At 46.1% G+C, this 5,277-nt stretch overlaps 1 protein-coding gene across 1 annotated transcript in view; it reads right to left on the minus strand.

Moving 5' to 3' along the window:
• The window catches only part of COLEC12 (collectin subfamily member 12), a 181,671-nt gene that overhangs the window by 12,916 nt on the left and 163,478 nt on the right, over window positions 1-5,277 (minus strand). The gene's annotated exons all lie outside the window — the stretch shown is intronic.

Here is a 5,277-nt window from a genome sequence, read left to right on the forward strand (position 1 = left end):
TTCCTTCCTTCCTTCCTTCTTTCCTTCCTTCCTTCCTTCCTTCCTTCCTTCCTTCCTTCCTTCCTTCCTGTCTCAAGCTATCCCCCTGGGTAGAGTGCTATGGCACTCAGCAACCTCCAACTCGGGTTCACAGCAATCCTCTTGCCTCAGTTTCTCTATTTTTAGTAGAGATGGGGTCGCACTCAACCTCCTGAACTCAGGCAATCCACCTGCCTCAGACTCCCAGAGTGCTGGAATTACAGGGATGAGCCACTGAGCCCGGCCCTGCCAATACCTTGATCTCAGACTTCCAGCCTCCAGAGCTGTGAGGAAATACATCTCTGCTGCTGAGGTCACCCGGGCTGTGGTGACCTGTGGTGGTGTGACGGCAGCCTGAGCAAACTAGCACAACTGCATGGCTTAAAAATAACTTCTTTTAGGGCAGCACCTGTGGCTTAAAGGAGTAGGTGCCGGCCCATATGCCAGAGGTGGCGGGTTCAAACCCAGCCTTGGCCAAAAACTGCAAAAAAAAATGTCTTCTCTAAGCTCACCCTTCCTACTCCCAGCATTGAGAATATATCTTAACGGTGCACAACTTTTATCACCCCACTGATGTCCTTCTAGTTGACATGGGCAACAGTGGGCACCTCACTATTCAGGGTGACTCTCACTACTAGCGTGGGGCTCTCTTAGTTGACAGGGCCTCTTATGTCATCCAACAGAAAGGTTGTGCAGCCTGGGGTTGGAATTTCCTCTGATTCATTTCCTCTTTTCATTAATTTGACAAAAATTAATGACCTATGACATGGCACGCACTGTGTCAAGTAAGGTGTTGGGGGATGAAGAGGTGAATGGTTGAAAGGCACTGACCTATTGATTCTCTCACTGCAACCAAGCCCCAGCCTATTCCTGTCACATCCTATCTTGCATTCCCGCCACCTCCACCAGTGTTGTGGGGACACTGCTGTCAGGGCTGAGTTTCACTCACTCACAGACCAGTGCAGAGGGACAGGGGTCTCTGCGGGGAAGCTGGGTGGGGCTCTGCTGCCCATTGTGGACGGCCCTCCCGCCCCTGACTCTCTGGGCTGGTTAGTCTAATAGTACAAATATGGAAAGTGGCCTGGAGAAAAAAATTAGGTGGCCCACTTAAATGGCAGGGGTGGGAAGGAAAGCAGATTTTCATCCCCACCATTCTATAAAGAGGCCTGCTTAACACAGGATTGTTTTATTCTTGAAATTCTCAGGGGTAAGAAGGAACTTCAGGCATCTACTTCACAACCAGGATTTGTATAGGGAATGACAGTTTTCAAGGTGCTTTCACAGATACTATGTCACCTGACCTTGCCTATGACATATTATTCCCATTGCACAGAAGGACGCGCAGGCCAGGGATGCCAAGTAATTTGTTCATGGTTACTTGGCCACTAGGAACAGGTGTACCAAGGAGGATGCGACCCAGACAGTCATAGTCAGCAGTGCAGCCAGCCATGAATTTACATCTTCTGACATTGAAATAAATGTGTCTTAGGGTTTCTGAGATCTTACGACTCTACATGAATAAGAGAACCATGTTTGCTCTTTCTACAGAAGCAGAAAGCCTCTAAGTATGGGAGTGCTGGGGAGATGAAGGATGGGTACCCGCTTTGTCCTCCATCCTGTGAAGACGCCCTGCTCCCCTCTGCAAGAGGTTTCCCTCTGCCCCCCCCCAGGCCTTGATGGATGCTCTCCATACCCTCATATTACCCCTGGCCCCACGTCCAACCCACTCTCTCTGTCTTTGGCAGAGGCCGAGGCTCTGTCTGCACTTAGCTCTTAGTCAAGGCTACTCACAGTGTTGTTCACGGATTCATTGGTGGGACCCTCTTCCAAGTCCTAAGAAGAACATCCTAATGACTAGGACCAGCTCAAACTCATGCTTTCCAGTGTCATCTGCTCCATAAATGGGAAACTTTAGAAGACTTGGGGATGAAACTTTCTCTCCCAAAACCCATCCCACCCACCTCTGCCCACAGCTCCGTTTAGCTTCTCCCTGTCTCCAGCTCTCCTGGGCTCTGGGTCCTTATTTCCATCGGCTAATTGGATGGGCAGTTTTCTCTGGGATGTTCTTTCAGCACTTCTAACCTGGCATATCTACAACTGAGCTTTTCATCTCTGCTGTTTGCTCTCCTTCCATCATCACTCCTCCCACCACAGCCTCACAACCCTCTGTTCCCACCTTTCACCCCCATCAGGATCCTAGTGCAGGCTCTCCCCACTACCCCTCACCAGAAAGGTGACTGTACTGACATGAGTTGATCCAGCAGGTCTCCTCTGTGTAGCCTGGGGCATCTCACTAATAGCTTAGGCCACTTGGTAAAGACAGAGGAGGTAGCTCTTCACTGCCAGATCTATTGCTTTTTAAAAGGTAACAGTTCCTTTGTGTAGTTGAGAAACAGTGTCCTAGATATTAATCCTGGGAGGGTAGATGTGCTTTCCCCCATCAAGGATATAGCATGATGAAAGGTTCTAGGAAAAAAATACTGATAATTTAGACCAACGCAAAATAAAAACCCTCAAACTTATTATATGTAGAATAACAGCAAAATAAAAAGTAACTTTTCTTCTCAACTTTCTCTGTTTCATTTATGTTCTGTGTCTAACTTTAGGAAATCCAAATAATGAAGAAGGTATGTTGGGAAATTCAAGAGTTTTGAAAGTTTTAATTTTTACTCTTTTCAAAAGTTTTTTTCCAATAATCAGTGTTCTCAGTCACTCCCATCTGGGGTAGGTGCTCTGTTGGCAAGTTAGGGAAGTGTGTTGACCTATGATCGTGAACTAGGGACTGATCAGGGCATGTCTCCCTGTTCTGAGCTACATTTCCTCCAGGGCACCTTCCTCTGGGGCTAACAGAGTTCCAGCTCTCTCTCTTCTTCCTCTGACTTGAATCCAAGACCTCCCTTAACTTGGGGTGACAGCTTTTCCTTCATTTTCTTTCTTCCTGGGTACTTTATAGCACCCAGCTATTTCCTTTCAAACTGGAACTGGTTGTTGAATATCCCCCCCACTCCACGTGTAAGCTGTGGCTTATCTGAAGAGTGGCATCAAACGTGAATCCCGCAGACAGCAGATGCTAATTTCCAAATCATGTGAAGAAAGGCAGTGGGTTTTGGGAGAAGTTGCAAATTTTTGCCTTGGATAATGATCTAAAATCCTACTTGTGGCTGGGTGTGGTGGCTCACACCTGTCATCTCAGCCATTTGGGGAGGCTGAGATGGGAGGATTGCTTGAGGCCAGAAGTTTAAGAACAGCCTGGGCAACAAAGTGAGATTTAAGGGAATGAGTGAATGAATACATAAATAAATAAAATCCTACTTGCAATGGATTTCCTAGCTAGATGAGTATAAAAACGAAATCTCCCCATACAAAGTACTATATCCATCTTAAATAGGTTACCTGTGTCACTCCCAATGAGATAAAGCTTAACATTCATGGTTGTAGATAAACCGGCAAGGACCCTTTGAGCGATCTCTTCCTTCACAGCTTCCTCAGTTTTGCAAACCCCCCAGGGAGCTAGCATTCTTTCCCCGCAGATGCTAGGTTATATAGAAATGTATTCTGTGCGCCTTACAGATAAGGGGGTTCCTATAACATACTCTGCTCATTAAGGCAGGCTAGAAATGTGCTGTGTATTTTTTCCTCTTAAAAAATCATTGAGAAAAAGCTACAGCCATTTTAAAAGTCCACCCTGAATCCTCATAAAGAGTAGATTATTCATGCCACAGTACATTTTCCTCTGGGACCGAGCGCGTTGGTATTGCATATTAGCATCTGGATAATCTCAGGCTTTTAAGTCGTATTGGAATCTTTTATTGGGCAGCTATGGAAGTGAAAATAAAGTGAAACAAAATATAAGCTACGCTTAGGGCCTTAAAGAACAACGAAAAAAAAGAAAGAAATGACAGTATTTATGACCTTGTGCAGTAACAACTTGAATTCAGAGTTGAGAAAATAATAATGCCACATGGGGAGGCACATGTAATGTCCCATGTGGAAGGACATCTGAGATTTGCTTTCAACTGGCTGAATTTTAACTGAATGTCAAGACCAAGTAGGTGGTTCACTGACTCAGGGCTCTGAAATGCCAGGACACCCATGTGGCTGGTAAAGCTGTCACAAGCCTCAGAAATGCCTGAATACGACTAATACCAGAACCCTGAGCAGCTCTGGGTTTGCACTGCCAGCAAAAGCCCCACCCCACGTTCCCCAGACTCCCTTGCTCTGGGAGCCCTGAAAACCTGAATTCTCTAAACAAGCAGTTCAAAGAGGATGGAAGGCTCTAAATCACTGTGCTGTTTCTGCTTTGGCAAACCGAACTGTGGGCCTTGAGAAGTGCCCAGCCCTGTTTCCTACCCAAGGTAAGTTTCAAATTTGTTTTCCAGCAAAACTGCTGGTGCTTAACAGAACATAGAAAAAAACTGCTTTAATTCTTACTGCCATCCAGTCTTGGAGATGCAATGTCAAGACACACTGGTGGTAAGATTGGAAGATAGACAAGGTAGGGGGAAAAAAACCAGTGACATGAGTCTCCTGCCTAATGCTCTGTGTGTTGTCCCTTCCCTGTCAACCTTCCCGTGCATCTTTCCAGGTTCAGCTCAAATGTCAATCCCTTAACTGGTGTCTATCCTATAAATAAACTCTCTATCATTTCACCCTCCCCAACATGTTGTCTGCTCGTGGTACAAACAAAGGTTTGGCAACTAGACAAACTTAAGTTTGGCACTTACTAGCTGTTGGACCTTCAATAAGTTACTCAGGCTCTCTGTGCCTCAGTTTCCTTCCCTGCAAATGGAGAATGCTAATAATTCCTGACTTAAAGAGATGTACCAATGAAAGCAGATAATTTCTCCAAGTGCTTAGTGGTGTGATTGGCATGTTGAAGATGCTTCCTGAGTGTGGAGTGAAAAAATGAGCGCAATCTAGCTGCCAGCAGCACGGAGTTGGATTCACTCCAGGGCTGGCACCAGGAAGCCAGCAGTAACCCTGCCTGTAGGGCTAGATTTTTTGTGTTCATCAAGCTCTGTTTTGTTTTCCACTGCCATGTACTGGCTACCTCTATAGCACAAGCAAAATCTTCAACAGGAATGGAACTTACTCACACTGAGGTGTTATGCTCACCCTGTGCTTGGCACTGCACCAAGTACTCAATATCGTCTCACTGAGTCCTCACAACTCAAAGGGTACACACAGATGTGGGAACAGGGGTACACAGAGGACGAGGAACTTGGTACCCAAACCAGGCCTGTCCAGTTCAGAGCTCTT

The sequence above is a fragment of the Otolemur garnettii genome, unplaced genomic scaffold, assembly GCF_000181295.1.
Source record: "Otolemur garnettii isolate 467f Iridium unplaced genomic scaffold, OtoGar3 scaffold00012, whole genome shotgun sequence".
In the NCBI taxonomy this organism is placed as follows: domain Eukaryota; kingdom Metazoa; phylum Chordata; class Mammalia; order Primates; family Galagidae; genus Otolemur; species Otolemur garnettii.